We start from the raw sequence: 17,968 nt of genomic DNA, 5'->3' as shown, positions 1-17,968 counted from the left end.
GCCGCTCCTTTGTTGAAAAGCACAGTCAAAAATTCTAATATGGAGGAAATAGAGGCTTGGTAAGGGTCAATGTTATTCTGAGAAGCCCATATGGAAAATCTCTTCCATTTGCTGAGGTACAACGTCCTAGTACAGGATTTATGAGAAGATATTAAGATATGTTGCATTTCGTTTGAGAGGTTATGAAACCAGGCTCTGTTGTGAATTGGAGCAGCCAAGCTGTCAATTTTAGGGACTGAAGGGAGGGATGGAGAGCTCCCGACGTGTGCATCAGAAGGTCCAGAGCTGGGTCCAGAATCCAAGGTTCTTCCAACAGATAAGGTCGAAGGAAGGGGAACCAAATCTGACGAGGCCAATGAGGGGCTATTAAAATAATGGTCCTTCCCAGGGCTTTGGGTTTCTGTAATACTTTGGGTATCAGGGGAATTGGTGAGAATGCATAAAGGAGACCCGGAGGCCAATCGTGTACGAATGCATCCCTTGGGGAACCTCCCTGAGGGGGAATCAGAGCAAAGTAGCTTCTGCATTTTGTGTTCATGGGGGATGCAAAAAGATCTCAGCAAGGCTGGCCCCATTTCCAGAATATTCTTTCTGTTATTTCTTTTTTGAGGGACCACTCATGAGGCAACAAAACTGCCCTGCTCAGTTTGTCTGCAATCACGTTGGATTTCCCTGGGATGTGCATTGCTGTCAGAAAGAGCTGGGTGGATGTAGCCCACTGTCACACTCTTAGGGCCTCTCGACAAAGGGGATAGGACCTGGTTCCTCCTTGTTTGTTTAAGTACCAGACCACTGACATGTTGTCCGTCTGAATTGCAATTGTCCCCAGAGGGAGAGAGTCCTGAAAGTACTGCAACGCCAAGAGTACCACTCTCATCTCCAGGACATTGATATGCAGATGTGTCACTTGTTCGGTCCATGTGCCTTGGGCTGTTCTTCCCTCAAAGTGCCCCCCACCTGATCAGAGAAGCGTCCGTGGTCACCTTGGCCGATGGTGAGGGTAGGATAAAAGGAAGACCTATCGTGACTTGGAGAGAGGTCAACCACCACCGAAGATCCTTTTTGCATGTGTTTGTTAGAATAATGAGATGTGACATTGGGAGCTCTTGATAAGATCATTGTGTGAACAGAAGTCATTGTAGAATCCACATGTGCATACAACCCAATGGAATTGCTATTATTGCAGCTACCATCATACCCAACAGTTTTAGCACTTCTGAGGCTGGCACCTTGTCTCTGGAAATGACATTCAAAATTTGCTGATGAAGTATTGATATCCTTTCTAAAGAAAGTTTTAAAGTGGTGGTGATGGTGTCCAAATCTGCTCCGATAAAAACGATATGTTGTGATGGCAACAAGGCAGATTTTTCTGAGTTTATGATAATCCCAAGTTGATTGCAAAGAGTAAGTGTGGTGTCCCTGGCTTGTATAAGCTGATGCCTGGTGGTGGCGGAGAGGAGCCAATCGTCTAGGTACAGAAACACCTGGAATCCCAAACGCCTCAGGTGAGCCGTGACCACTGCCATACATTTGGTGAACACTCTAGGGGCTGTAGTGAGACCAAAGGACAGGGCTCAAAACTGGTAATGACTGGCTCTCAGCCAGAAGCGCAGATGATTCCTGTATGGTCTGGTCATTTTTATGAGGTAGTACGCATCCTGAAGCTCTATCGAGCACATCCAATTGTCTTTCCCTAAGAAGGGAAGTATCGACTGTAGCATGACCATCTAGAACTTCTCTTTCTTGACAGATCTGTTCAGTCTGCTGAGGTCCAAAATAGGTCTCCAGTCCCCTGTATTTTTGGAACTAAAAAGAATCTTGAATAAGTTCCGGATCCTACCTGGTCTGCCGGGACTGGTTGGCTGACTCTTTTTTCTAGCAACCTTTGGACCTCTACTGTTGCTTGTGTCCTGTAACTGGGTGGAACATCCAGGATTTTTGTTATCAAGGGGGGAGGAGTGGCGAAGGGAATAAAATATCCTCTGGAAATTATGCTTTGTATCCAGTTGTCATTTGTTATTTTGAGCCAGGCGTCTGGATACAAAGATAAGCGAACCCAGACTGCCTCCAGAGTAGACAGTCGGGCCTCCTTTCAGGAGAGCTGGTAGGGCTTCCCAAAGAACTGATCTCTGTCACCCTGATTTTGCAGATCCCCTCTGCCGAGAGGGCGGCGTCTTCCATTATTGCCCCCTCCTCTGCTCCTGGGGGGGGGTTTACCACATGTGTCCAGAAAGGCTCCTTGGGCTTTTCGGAACCACATCTTTCCTCCCTTTTGACCCTTGGAGTAGGGTCTAGTATGGATGGAAAAACGGACTCTGACTGCTGACAGTCTTTCCTTCCTGCTCGCACCTGGTGGTGTTGACAAAGAATGACTTAAAGAGCTCTGTAAAGGAACATAAGTGCATCCGGGAGGTGTCTCCTAAGAGCAATTCCTGTACCCACTGCCCTATTTGTTCCATCAGCTGCATATGAAATCAGACGCATGGACAAGTTCACTATGGAATTAAGGGAAGCAAGCTGGGAAGCAACCTTGTCTGTAGCTCCCTCAACTACCGTACCCTGTAGAGTATCTCCAAGCTCTTTAAGGAGGTCTCTTTGCAGTCTTGTAAAATGTGTGAGGTAGTTCAGTGAATGCGTGGCAAAAGTCACTGAACTAAACATCCACTTCCCATATCTGTCCATGATTCTAGAGTCTCTATTAGGAGGATGGACAGAGGAAGAAGTTTCCGACATCTCCTTTTTGGTGGCTGCCACCACCACCATGGCATCAACAGGCACTCCCTTTGTGAGAAAAGTCTTATCGTGAGGGGCAGAAATAAATTTATTGGGCCTCCTAGGGACAGGCTCCATGGTGTCTGGAGACTCCCATGCCCTTCGTGAGACCAGCTCCATAAGCTCATCAAAGGGCAGAGACACCCAAGAGGTGGAGGGCTAAGACCCAAAAGCTTACAGGAGGACCGACTCTGCTTTAAAATTTCCAAGATATCTGCAAATGAGATATCTTAAGAGGGGGACCATGGGGACCCTTCTGATTCATCCAAGTCGGTGTCAGATGTGACAGACTCCTGTGGGGAGTCCCGATGTTTCCTCTTGCAAATTCTCTTCATGGGAACCTCATCAGTGGGAGCTTCTGGTGAGGTCTCAGAAAAGAAGGGACCGCCGAATAGGGCTTCTTGAGGCTCAGGGTCTCTACGCTTCAAAGGGATCTGTGAGGCAGAAGTAGACACAGGTGCTTTTAGGGAATAGGTAGTCGGCCCTGAAGTTGTGGATGTCCTGGGGGGACATTACTCTCCTCTTGGCTTCAAAGGCACCTCTGCTCCGGTGGGAAGGAACCCTTGGATCCGAAGAAACAGATGATTCCCTCGGCACCAGGACAGCGGGCTCCGATCCAGAGGTAGGAACTGAACTCAACTGAGCCGAGGCCCCGACAGGTAAAGTTGGAACTGAAAGATAGGTGCAACTATCTTCCCCAGACCTGACCGGTGAGTGACAGCTCCTAGACTCCTCAATGGGCTCTGAGGAGGTCCAAAAGATCAGAACCAATGGCACTGGAGCAGGTGTCAGTTCCGAAGGCTCCACAATCATCAGCTCCAACTCTTCTGGCTCCGAAGGAGTGGTATGGCTCGGAGGAGGAAAAGAAAAAGATGGAGGAACAGTTTTCAGTTCTGAAGCCACTTGGGTCGGAGCCGATAAAAATTTTGCAAACACTGGTGCCTGTAACTACTTCTGCACCACACAATCCACATCCAAGTCAGATAGGCTTATCGAGGACCGAGAAGAGTGGATCAAGAGTGCCACTGATTGTAAGATAGGTGATTTAAGTACTTCGGAGACTGGTTCCAGGACTGGGGACAAGCTCCAAAAAGTTAAGATGCTCAGCTCCGAAGGCTGTGGAGTCGACATGGATGTCTTTTTAGATGCTGTCAAATTTGAAACTCTATACTCCGACGTGGAAGACTTAGAGGACTTAGTACACTTAGGGGATTTGCCAGCTTTATCATGGTCGCCCAAAGCTTCCTGAAAAGATGATTTTACAAGCCCTCTGTCAATCAGTTTTCTTTTTCTTTCATGCAGGACCCTGCTACTAAAAGAACGGCAGATGGAACAACTCTCTTGTAAGTGCAGGGCACCCAAACAGTAGACACAATTGACGTGACTAACAGTCACAGACATCTTCTGTCCACACTTTGGACATTTTTTAAAACCAGACTTGGGTGTTTTTTCCTGATCAGCCATAATAATTAATTTCCTTTTAAAAGCATACAAGAAACGAGATATAAAGTCACACAGACAAGTGTTCAACAAGTCCAAAAAACCACAAGTATTTTAAGATATAAGCAGCTCTTAAAACAAATAGAATCTAACTATTAATAGCTACAACACACTCTTATAAGCTATAAACTACTAACTACCTAGTAAACACACTTTAATCTACTAAACACTGTTATTAATACAGCCTTTAAAAAACAAATGGGCTATATAAAACTAAATAGTTTAACTGCTATAGCTGTAGAAACACACTCTAATAAGCTATAAATGTGTGTTAAAACACGCTTCTAAACAACTACCACAAGGCTATAAAAAGCACTATCAGAAGTTAAGCTACACACTAATACACATTTTGAAAGTTATTAAATTGCAAAAAAAACTATTAATAAATATAAATTTTTCTATACTGGCCCGAGCTGTGAAGAAACCTTCGATTTGTTGCAGCGGCAAACTAGATCTGAGGTAACTCAAGGTGCATCATGGGATAGGGACTTGGCCTCGAGCTGTCTGAAGACCTCGAGTTTGTAGTTGGTCGACTCGGAGCCGAGGATCAGCTTCAAACCCATCTGTAAGAATGAACGGCGAGATAGAACAACTTCACATATAATGTTTTTAGCAGGAAATATTACTAATGAGTGCCGACTGGAAACTGATTTGCAGTCATGAGGATGTATTGGGGAGAAGAGAAGGGAAAAATATAAAAAAGAGAGAGTAGATTTCTGAAGAAATATATGAGAGTGTTTGGTATGAAAGATGTCGACCCAGTAGTAGGACTCCAGACAGAATTTACATAGTATTTTCCAAGGTACAATAACTGGGCTAGACTGGATAGAAATTACATTTCATAGAAATGTGCATTTAATTAAATGCTTTGAAACATATCTATTAAGTTTCAGATCACTTAGTAATGAAAACTAAAATAAGGATGCAGGGTAATAAAGTAAACATGGGATGCTGGCATTTTTCTACTTATCTGTTAAACAGAAGAGAGGAATTTAAGGAATGGTAAGTGGAAATTATTTGAGAATCATTATGGAAGACAGAAATTTCTCCAGAAGGGATAGCTAGTGAGAGGGATTGCAAGTGTAGCTAGGCATACTCAATGTATTCAAATCACTACATTTTTTCTGAGCATCTCTTGGAAACTTCAACACCCAAACAGCACAGAATGTTTAGAACTGTGCAAACAAATATTTAGAGTTTAGAGGTATACAACGAATGCCTGTGTGAAAGGAGTACACCTCTAAAAACAGCTTTATATGGGAATAAATGGAAACAGTCAAAAATAACGTGTCACCTTCCTGTATGCATTGGGATAATATTTTGAGGGGTGAGTACGTTTTTAAAATGATAGGTGGGTGGTGGGTTTAGCAACATTAAATATGAGTACAAAATGTGAATTTCTGGCTACACCCCTTAGAGGGATAAAATGAAAATGCAGAGATGTGGAAAAAAGTAATAAGGATTAGGTTAAATATTGCAGAACAAGGGGATCTCACAGAACTAAAGGAGACATAATTGTAAAGTGTTAATGGGAACTAAGGGAAAATTTGGATAATGTGCAAAAGTTTTAAAAGGCTGCTGTTAAGCAATTATTTTTGCTAACAACACCAGAGCACAACATCTTTTAGGATAATGAGTTAGGCAACAGAAAGTTGAAAGCCTTGTTGCCAAACTTACGGAGGCTATAATGAGAAAAATAACCAAGGATCATAAAGAAATATATTAGACATATTTTGAACATTTTATGCAAATTCATATAAAGCAGAGGAATGTGAAAACCGGAGATAAAGCACAAAAGAAAATATTTAAGGAAGACTTAAGTCATGCCAAGGCTAGAGAAATATAAGGCTCAATAATAAAGAAGTTATGTACTTAACCATAATGTTCCATCTGTGTTGTCTATCTTCATTTATCCTTGGGTTAGATTCCGATATCTATAAACCTATAATACCTATAAAAGTGCTTAGGTTCACTCCCCACTTCTCAAAACCTCCTAGATTTATCACTTGTCGCAAACTCTCTAACTTCCATCCAGAAATCGTTAATGTCCTCCTCTCTAAAGTCAACTGGAAATTCCTTACCCAACTCCCACTAGAAGAAGTAGTCCTAGTTTTCAACTCCATCTTCCTTAGCATCTTAGACTCACATGCTCCCCCTCGCAAAGTCCAAATTAAGTCCATCATATCTCCACGGTTTTCAAAAGCCACTCGTACCCTTATGATAATTAGAGACAAATTATGGAAAAAATGGTCACAAACTAAGCTCCCTGCAGACTTGCAAAAATATAAAGAACTCAGAAATCTGACAAAAAACACATAAACAAAGATAAAAAGGACTTCTATAACAAACCTCCCACAGCCCTAAAATCTAATCCTAAAAAATTCTGAAACTCTATTAACCAAATATTACATCCCGGTAATCTTAGCTCCCCCAATCCATGCCCAGACAAGACATCTGAAGAAACTGCCACTATCTTCAATACCTATTTTATCGATTCAATATCCAAGCTAATGAACCATAACCGAAACTCCTGTACTATCTCCTCAAATACCTTCTCCCTCAAACCTGTGCCTACTAGCTACATCAAAACTCTACTCTCTAAATTAAAACCATGCTCAGCATCAGTTGATAATATTCCCTCCACTTTTCTTCTTGTAGCAACTGACTCTCTTGCTCTCCCTGTATCTATCCTAACTAATCGCTCTATCTCTGAATCTAAAGTCCCTTCCATCTGGAAAGAATGCTACACTCTACCTATACACAAAGGAGGTAACTCCTCTGATATCTCCAACTTTAGATCTATCGCTATCCTCTCCCCTCTCTCTAAAGTACTAGAAAAATGTATTCATAAACAAGTTATGCAGTATCTAATACAGGAAAATCTTCTAAACCCATTCAACACGGCTTCAGACCCAAACATAGCACCACTACAGCTCTATTATCCTTCCTAAACACTGTCTCTATGGCCATGGATGACCATAAACTTATTTCTTGCCTATTCTTGGACCTCACAAAAATTTTCGACACCGTCTCACACTCTCTTCTGCTGCACAAACTGCATAATCTCAACTTCTCCTCTGATACTGTTGCATGGTTCTCCAGCTACCTCTCTGATAGATCTCAATCAGTGAGATGGCACTCTGCACTTTCCCCTCCACTCCCTGAAAAACGGGTGCATCTCAAGGGTCTATCCTAGGGCCTTTACTTTTTAATATTTTTACTAATGAGCTCTATACCTCCTGTCCTCGGTCATCTTTAGTGCAATACGCAGATGACTCTGCAGTCATCACCACAGCCAACTCTCCCTCTAACCTCTTCTCAGCTACTCCGGCATCTTTTAATTTAGCTGAAACATGGCTCTCCAACAACCAGCTCGTCCTTAACCCTAAAAAAAAACAAAGCTGTTACTCTTTCTACCTAAAAGGTTTAACAATATTAAACCCTCCTTCTCCATACAGTCCCTTAATAACACTCCCATTCAGGTAGAATCAAGCACTAAGCGCTTAGGCGTAATGATCGATGATCAGCTTAAATTTGACTTGCATGTTAATAACTGTATCAAAAAGACTCATTCAAAACTAGGGCTCCTTTACCGTAACAAGAAATTCCTTACCGCTGAAGCTAAGATTACTCTCTCTCACCTACCTTCTACCCAGTATAATGTACAATTCTCAAATTTTCACAAATCTTAACTCAGCACTCCTGACCAAACTTGAATCTACCTATAACAAGGTAGCTAGATTTGCTGCCCAACAAACTTACAAATCCCATCACTGTCTTTCTCTAAAACACCTAAACTGGCTTGAATTACCCCACCAGCTTCTTTTCTCTCAGCTCCAGATCATCCATTTTATCCTATACCAGCCTTCTTACTGCCCAGGTCTATCCCCTCTCATCTCCCATTATTCTCCCCCCAGACCTCTCTGAAGCTCTAACCAAGACCTACTACAAATCTACAAACCCAACTCTAAATTTGGATGCAACATGTACAGCTATCACCCCATTATTGCCTGGAATAGGCTCCCACTAGAAATCAGGACCTTTACACATCCTAAACAATTTAAGGCGGCCACCAAAGAGCACTTTAAAAGTCCCTGGTCCTGCCACTGCACTCTCCCTCCTTAATCATCCTCTACTTCCCATACCTTAATCTACTTTCTGCCCTTAACTCACTCTTCTCACTAGCTTTCTCTAATCTTCCTTGAATACTCTTTCTACCGTCTTCTAAAATCTATTAAGCAAATCGCCTCAGAGACAAATTCCATTGTAATTGTCATGCCTTCATGCAACTACATTATGCTAAAACTGGGTTTTTGTAACCACTTACCCCAAAAACTATATTTATCTTAATGACATATTTCTTTTTATACATCTTGTAAATAGTTTTGCTATATTCCTGATTATTGACACTGTAGAACATTTCATTGCTACTTAATGCCTTGTAATAATCCTGTAACATTGCTGTTTAATGCTAATTTATAATGAAAATTGTATAATATGTTGGGGCTTTTTTCCCCAGGCCTCTGCTGAAAAAGAGCTCTTAATCTCACTCAACAAATGCAAAATAAATAAATAAATAAATAAATATTGGAACCAATTCAGCCGTTATTACAGCCTGCGCCAGCCAAAAACTCTCAAGTTTCACCTCTACCTACAATCCTCTCTCACAATTACCTCAGAACAAGTCTGCAGAAAAGTATATAAACATACACACACACACACACACACACACACACACACACACACACACACGTGTGTGTGTGTGTGTGTGTATATATATATATATGTATCTATACATATGTATCTATAGATATATACACACACACACAGACACACACACATATATATATATATAGATATATATATATATATATACACACACACACACACACACACACATATATATATATATATATATATATATATATATATATATATATATATATATATATACACACACACACACACACACACACACACATACACACAAAGAAAGGAACCCCAGATGGAAGCCATATCTACTGTGCTTGAAAAATCATAATACTTCAAGGATATATAATCTGCTCCACCAAAACATCTTTTAAGGTCAGGGGGGTGGAAGAGGGAGGAGTCAAGGATAAATGAAGACAGACAACACAGATGGAATGCTATGTTAAGAACATAACTTCTTTATCTGATGTTGTCAATCTTCATTTTATCCTTGGCAGATGGGACAGAGTTCCCAGCTACCTAAAATCTTGGGTGGACTCACGGAAGAATATTCCTGAGCATCATGGAACCAAAGGAAGCTCTTCCCCTAGAGACTAAATCCAATTTGTAATGAGAAATAAAGGTATAGGGAAAAGCCCAAGTAGCTGCTGCACATATATCATCCATTGAAGATTTACACTGGAAAACTGCCGAGGTGGCCACAGATGTTGTAAAATGTGCTTTCACGGACCTAGGCAAGGTTAATATATTCTTGTTATCAATAAATGAAATATAGTCTTTCAGCCATTTAGCCAGAATTACCTTGCTGACTGGCTTACCCAACTTTGCACTGGAAAAGGAAACAAATAGTTGATTTGGTTTCAAATGTCTTTTGTTCTGTGAAGACAGAAATGTAATTGTATATGAACGTCAAGTAAATGTAAGGAATATTCTTTTTTGCTGGAAAAGTCTGGAAAGAAAACTGGCAAATTAATCATTTGATTGATGTTAGCCTCTGAGACAACCCTGGGTAGAAAGGAGGGCTTTGTTTGTAAAGAAACTCTATCCTTGTGGAAAATCAGATAAGGAGGTTCAGACAATAAGGCCTGAAAATCTGAAATCCTTCTGGCAGAGGTAATGGCTACCAAAAACAAGACAAAAACTTTAAATCACATTCCACAGAGGACTCAAAAGGGAGAATATATTACGGTCTGTAATACTAAATTCAGATTCCAAGGAGGCACTAGATCTTTGAAAGGGGGTTTTACCAATAGTATGCCTCTTTGGAATGATTTACAAAGTCTATGAGAGGCTAAAGAATGTTCTTCTAAACCTTTGTGAAAATTAGAAATGGCAGCTAATTGTAATCTAATGGTAGCTCCGGTATGGAAAAGAGAGGCTGCAAAGTCTAAAATATGCTCTACAGAAGCAGAAAAGGGATTATTATTGTTTTTATGGGCCCAAATGGTAAATATCTTTCATTTGCTAGAGTACAGTTTTCAAGTGGAAAGGTTTATGAGCCGACAAGAGGATGTGGCGTACTGGGGAGGATGCCTGGCAACTAATGAAATTGGAGGAAACACACTGTCAACCTGAGGCTCAAAATGCCTGGGTGAACAAGGCTGTCTGGATGGGACAGAAGTTCTGGAACTGGGTCCAGAATCCAAGGTTGTCGAATCAGATAAGGCCAAAGGAAAGGGAACCAAATCTGTCCAGGCCAAAAAGGTGCAATGAGGATTACTGTGCTTTTCAACCTGACGGCTTTCTGTAAGAATTTTGGACTTAGAGGGATCGGGGGGAAAAGCATACAGGAGACCGAGGGTCAGTTGTGGAGGAAAGCATCTCTGGGTGACTTCCCCGGTGGGGGAATCAAGGTGAAGTAATTGCTGCACTTGTTGTTTAGGGGGACACAAACAGGTAACAACAAGGTCGACCCCATAGACGGAAGATCATTTTCGCCACTTCTGGATTGAGAGACCACTCGTGAGGCTGAAGAGAATATCTGCTCAGCTTGTCTACTATCACATTGGAACTCCACAGAATGTGCATTGCTAGTAGAAAGCAGTCAGAAGAGATCGCCCACTGCCACATTCTAAGGGCTTCTCAACAAAGTGGGTAATATTTGGTTCCTCTCTGCTTGTTGATATGCCAAACTACTGACATATTGTCTGTTTGAATTGCAGTTGTCCCCTGAGGAAGAGCTGTCTGAAAGGTCTGCAACACTAGAAGCACCGCTCTTACCTCCAGAACATTGATGTGCAAGTTGGCCTCTAATAGGAACCAAGTACCCAGAAAATGCCACCCCCTCCCCATCTGGGAGGTGTCCGTGGTCAATATGGCCATGGGCTTTGGAAGAAGGAAGAGACGACCGTGGAGAATTTGTTTGGAATCCATCCACCAAAGAAGATCCTTCTTGCAGTAACTGATCAGAATTTGGTCTGACAAGGGTTGGTGAAGGACAGACCACTGAGAAGCTAGTAGCCATTGCAGAATTCTCATATGAAACCTGGCTAGAGGTACTTGAGTTATTGAGTTGCCATCTACCCTAGAGTTTGCAAAACTAGTCAGGCAGGAACCCTCTTTCTATGGATTAACTTTTGAACTTGTACCATAATCCTTTGAAGTCTATCTCAAAGAAGGGATGCTATAGTTGTCTCCATATCTAGTACAGCTCCTATGAATTCCAAACTTTGTGTTGGTCTCAAATAGGTTCATAGGTTCATAGGTTCATACTAGGCTATCTGCCCAAGGGCATTTACAAGCCTAGCCCATAGTTTTGTGGCTTACGCCACCCCTTTAGTATGGGGAACTATACCCATTATTTTGCTGTGCCTCTGTCGAGCAGTGACAGTGAGGTAATCCCTGGGGTATATCTGTGATCTCCCATCCATTGGTCAAGATTTTTCTTGAACAAGGCCAGCGAGGTGCTCTGCCTCACATGTACCGGGATTTTGTTCCACAGCATAGGGAGTCTTTGGGTGATGAATCTATCCCTCCAGCACGTCCTATTAATAGCCGTGTCGAGGTTTAAGTCTCCCGCCCTTGTGGCTCTGATGGATCTAGATTTTTTGAGGTGAAGCATATTCATCAAATCTGGGTTTGACATGGCCTTGTATGTTAGGCAAAGGTCACCTCTGAGCAAGCGGTAAGCGACTGAATAGAGCTGGAGTTCTTTCAGTCGGGCAGCATAGGACAGATTTTTGAGACCTTTTATCCTTTTGGTGAGGAACTTTTGTGGCCTCTCCAGCTGCTGCAAGTGTCGGGTCAGATACATTCCGAATGGGGCATTGTACTCAATCACTGGTCTGATGAGTGATGAGTAAAGGGAGACAATGACCTCCCTTGATCTAGATGAGAATCCCTTCATGATAAGGTGGGCAATGTAGAAGGTCTTCCTAACTACTTTAGCTACATGGGTGTCGAATGACAGACTACTATCAACCTGGGTCCCCAGGTCCCTGATAACTTCTTCTGTGCTCAGTGGATTGCCACCTATTTGGTAGCTAGGGGTAACCTTGTTTTTTGATTTCGGGAGATTTACTGTAATCCCCAGATGGGCACAGATATTGATAGTGTAATCTCTGGCTACTATTAACTGATGCCTTGTCAAAGCAGTTATGAGCCAGTCATCCAAGTACAGAAACAGCCAGAATCCTTGCAGTTAAGTGAGCTGCTACTACTGCCATGCATTTGGTGAACACCCTGGGGCTGTGGCAAGACCAAAGGGCAATACTCTGAATTGGTAATGACTGGCTCTTAGCCTGAAATGGAGGAACTTTCTGGAGATTTTGTTCATTTTTATACGGTAATACACATTTTGGGGATCTATTGAGCACATCCAGTCATCTTTCGTCAGAAATGGAAGGATAGACTGTACTGTGACCATCCTGAACTTTGTTTGCCAAACAGATTTGTTAGCCACTGAAATCCAAAATCGGTCTCCAGTCCCCTGTCTTTTTTGGCACTAAAAAGAATGTTGAGTAGGTTCCAGATCCTTTCTGGTCTGGCAGGACATCTTGGATGACACTTTTGTCCAGCAGTTTTTGAATTTCTTGCACTGCCGAATCGCTCTGATTGGGTGGAACATATCTTGAGTACACAGAGAGGGTGAGAAAGGCGAATGATATAGCCTCTGGATATGATCTGTTGCACCCAGGAATTTGTTATGTTTAGCCAGGTGTTTAGGTGCAAGGAAAAGCATCCCCGACTACTTCCAGAGGAAGACAATTGGGCCTCCTTTCAGCAGTGCTGAAATGGCTTCGCTGGAAAGGAATCCTTGAAGCCCTGGTTTAGTGGACCACCTCTGCTGCAAGGATGGCATCTTCCATTTTGGTTCCCCCCTCTGCCCCTGGAGGAACTGCCTCCATGTGTGTCTTGGAAAGGCCCTTGGGGTTTTTGAACCACATTTTTCCACCACTCCTTTGGTTCCTAGAAAAGGGCCTCTGGGGGGGATGGAGAAATGTACACTCACAGCAGAAAGGGTCTTACCATCCTTCTCACATCTGGATAAAGTCTCTTTCACTTTAGGCCCAAACAAGGATGTTCCATCAAAGGGAGGATTGACAAAAGAAGACTGGCATGGTTCTGCAAAGTCACATAGGCGTATACAGGGATGTCTCCTTATGGCTACACCTGTACCCGCTGCTCAGGAAGTCCCTTCAGCTGTATTAGTGATCATCCTCATGGACGATTTAGACACAGACTCCAGGGTGGCTCGCTGGGAAGCCATTTTCTCTTGGACTCCCTCAGCTACAGCTCCCACTAGGGTGTCTGACAATTCCTTATTCAGATCCATTAGAGTGTCGTGAAGTGTGCCAAAAAATTCAAGGACCTTATAGTGAAGGTCGATGAAGTGTAGACCAGCTTCCCAAATCTGTCCATAGCCTGAGACTCCCTGTTGGGCAGATGGACAGAGGAACTCTCCTCAGCGAATCCCTTTTTAATGGTGGCTGCTACGACCATGGCATGCACAGCTAATGACTTGGCCCAGAACTGCTTATCCTCAGGGGCAGATAATATTTTATCAGGTCTCTCAGGGATGGGCTCAATGGTGTCCAGAGTCTTCCATGCCCACTGTGAAATCAGCTGAATGAGTTCATCAGTGAGTAGGGTCATCCAAGAGGTAGACGGGCAGGTGCCAAAAGCCTGCAGGTAAACAGATTCTTCCGAGGAAGGGTTTTGGGCCTTCCAGCCACCCTTATGTTTTAAAATTTTTAGGATGTCTCCAGATGAGACATCTTCAGGTGGTGACCATGGGGACCCTCCCCCTCATCGAAATCTGTGTCTTTGGTAACTGATTCCTAGGGAGAGTCCAAGTGCTTCCTCTTGCATTTCTTTTAATGAGGGACCTCCTCAGGGGGATAATCTGGGGAGGTATCAGAAGATGACAGAACCTGAGTATGAGAAATCTGAAACTTCAACACCCACTGTCCCAATGGAGAGGTAGGAGGAATAATCAAGCTAGAGGTGGGTACCTGTTCCTAGGAGGAAGGCGCTGACTGACTCACAGTAAGTGAAAGGGCCCTCTCCATAGCCTCAAAGGTTGGCCCCCTTAACAGGGAAGGGACCCTGAAACCGAGATAGACTGCTTCGGGACCGAAGTCACTCCCCACTCTAAAAAAATGACTCTTGAGACAGAAGCCTGTGCTGAACTAACTCGAGCCAAAGGCCTGAAGAGCAGAGATGGCTTTGTAAAACCTGTAGCCGAGACCTGCCCCCACCAGAACCAATAGGGTAGCTATGGCTCCAGGAGGTCTCCAGTTCCAAAACCACTGAAGAACTCAGGGGAACTACTGGTTCCGAAGATACGAATATCTCCGGAGCAGGTACAGTTGGTGCTGGGAGATATGGAAAAGATGACTAAGACCTCAGAGGAGGTTAGAGGAGGAGTAGTTAATAGGGTAAAAGAAGTCTCAGTTCCAAGAACCTGAAGAGGTCAGAACCGAAAGGGGGCCTGAAAGTCCTCTAGCCCATAGAATTTTATTCACCAGCCTCTCCACGTCGAGTTCAGAAAATCTTTTGGTGGAGTGCATAGATGAAGCTGAAAAGGACTTAGGTCTCTGCAGAAAAACTTCTGGAAGCTCTCCAGCAAAAGGGTCAGTTGAAGGCGAATAAATTGTTTTAGGAAAAAATGTCTTTAGTCATGGTACGTGAAGCAGTAATTGTTTCCTGCACAGTAGTTTTCGAATTCGAAGGACTTAAGATAGCAATCAGTGCTGGAGAAGTTGTCGACACCGATGGTTTAGAGGCAGAGGCCTGCAGTTCTGTAAACAATTTCAGAACTGAGGGTTTCAATTTCTTCACTTTCAGAACTGGCAGAGAGGTCAGAACGGAGAGACATCTTTTCTTTCCTTTATCCACTGAAGATGAGGTTGAAGGGGAGGAAATGTCAGTTTTTGCTTTGTCCACAGAATATAAGGTTTCACTAAATGCTGACAGAAGCAAGCCTTTCAAGATAAGTTTATTGCGCCTTTCAACAAGGGCTTGATGGTTGAACGCATAACATATGCTGCAGTCGTCTTGTAAATGGAGGAGACCCAAGCAATAGATGCAAAGAGAATGGAAATTCGATGATGGAATTTTGTAGCTGCACTTCTGTCATTTTTTTAAGCCAGAGGGGCCCTTACCCTTCTCAGCCAAGGCAACAAAAAGAAATACAGCTGGAAGACAGCCACTTATACTCACACTAACAAAAAAGATTTAGAAGCTAACAGCAGAGTGGAAAAGAGAAGTTTTTTTTTTTTTAAATGGAAAGAGAGGGGAAGAAAAAAACTATCAATGATAGTCAGAGAAAGTACACAGATGTGTATGGGGAAGGGATAAGAACTAACAAGAAACAACAGAGAGGGAGGGGAAACTATCAACGATGATAGTTAAGGCAAATACGCAAATGTGTAAAGGGAAAGAATATCAACAATGATACTATAAAGGTACACTACGTGTAAGAAAAAAATTAAGGTATAGCGATAAAGAAGAAAGAGAGAGAGAGAAATGTCTGCGAAATAAAAAGAAAATAATTTACCTAAACCTCCTGAAGACTCAAGAGCACTGACAAAATGCAACCGTTTCTGAAAGCGGCAAACGAGATCTGAGGTAATTGTGAGACAGGGATTGTGGGTAGAGGTGAAGCTGGAGGGTTTTTGGCTGCAGTAATGGCCGAGTTGGTTCTGATATTGGAAATGAACCCATCTGTTAAGGATAAATGAAGATAAACAACATCAGATTAATAGTTAAGAAGAAGAGATGAGATAAAAATGGTGATGTATAATCAGTCAGTAAGGAAGTCTCCAGAAACAGACAGGATGCCTGTGAAAATTTGGAAGTTGGGAGGAAAGCAAGTGATAAAGATCTGAATAAAGATCTGGTGGGGGGGATCTGTGATGGCTGTGTTACCCAAAGAGGATAAGCTCCCTTCAGATCCAGCTTCACATAGACCCCTTTTAATTTTAAACCATGATTATACTGGCTAAGACCATAACAAAGGTGCTGCCTAAACTGACAGATACGGATCAATGTAGTTTTGCATTTGGGAGGAATATATTTGGCAACATTAACAGAACCATGATGATCCAGAAGGGCACAGAGTGTAAGAAAATGCCACCATTGTTAGTGCATCTTGATGCAGACAAAGTATTCTGAAGAGTCAGGTGGGATTTTATGAGTAGCGCAATGGCAGCATTTGCATTCCCTGATAGAATAACAGGATTAATTAAGACGATATATGAAGAGTTGGAAGTAAGAATTAAGGTGGCCACATTGCTCTCTAATAAGCTGTGTTTGAATAGAGGAATCATGCAGGAGTGTCTTCTTTCCCTTTTATTTGCTTTATACTTAGAGCCACTAGCAAATAAAATAAGGGTCTCATAAATTCAGGGATATAACTGGTATGATTATCAAGAAAAGCTAACTTTATTCATGGATGCCATTATTTTGTACTTTATAAATCCAGAAAAGGACATTTCAGTGTTGTGGAACATTCTGAGACAGTTTCAAGCCTTTTAAAGATGTAAAATAAATGAAGATAAAACAAAGGCTATAGTGGTAAATTGTGTACCCAAACATGAAGTGGTTTGGCAATATCCATATTTATAAGGGCATAAGACAAAGTACATAGGCATATGGATTAAGAATTATATTATGGCAGCTAAGTATATGTGAAAAGAGACAAACCATAACAAAAGATAATGCCAAAAAGGGTCTATATCACAACTTCAAAGATGCATTTCTTCAAATGCGTCTTCATAGAACCCATAAAAACGAAAACTGAAAACAGTAAAACTATATATGAGCGATTTTTTTCCCTGGGAAAGAAATCGCTTGTCCAAAAAAAAAAGAAAAAAAAAAATATATATATATATATATATATATATATATATATATATATATATATATATATATATATATATATATATATATATATATATATATATCACTACACAAAACAAACTGGGGCATCGCCTCCCCACACCCCAACGTGGGGACTGTGCCCCACACCTCCAACTAAATATACCAACTTCAAGATCACACTACAGTTTAAAAAACAGCAAACTCCCCCTATAGTGGTAAATTGTGTACCCACACATTAACTGGTTTGGCATTATCCATATTTATAAGAGCTTGAGAATTATATTATGGCAGCTAAGTATATGTGAAAAGAGACAAAACATAACAAAAGATAATGCCAAAAAGGGTCTATATCACAACATCAAAGACGCATTACTTCGAATGCGTCTTCATCGAACCCATAAAAACAAAAACTGAAAACAGTGAAACTACATATTAGCGATTTCTTTCCCTGGGAAAGAAATCACTTGTCCAAAAAAAAAATATATCACTACACACAAAACAAACTGGGGGACTTCCCCCCCCCCAAACCCCCCAATGTGGGGGGCTGTGCCCCACACACCCTAACTAAATATACCAACTCCGAGATCACACTACAGTTTACAAAACAGCAAGCTACCGGAGGTGGGCAAGCGATTTCTTTCCCGGGGAAAGAAATCTCTCA

This window comes from Protopterus annectens, chromosome 1.part0 (genome assembly GCF_019279795.1).
Source record: "Protopterus annectens isolate FY-2018-M chromosome 1.part0, PAN1.0, whole genome shotgun sequence".
In the NCBI taxonomy this organism is placed as follows: Eukaryota; Metazoa; Chordata; order Ceratodontiformes; family Protopteridae; genus Protopterus; species Protopterus annectens.
The sequence above is the reverse complement of the archived record's forward strand: the minus strand, read 5'-3'. Positions refer to the sequence as shown.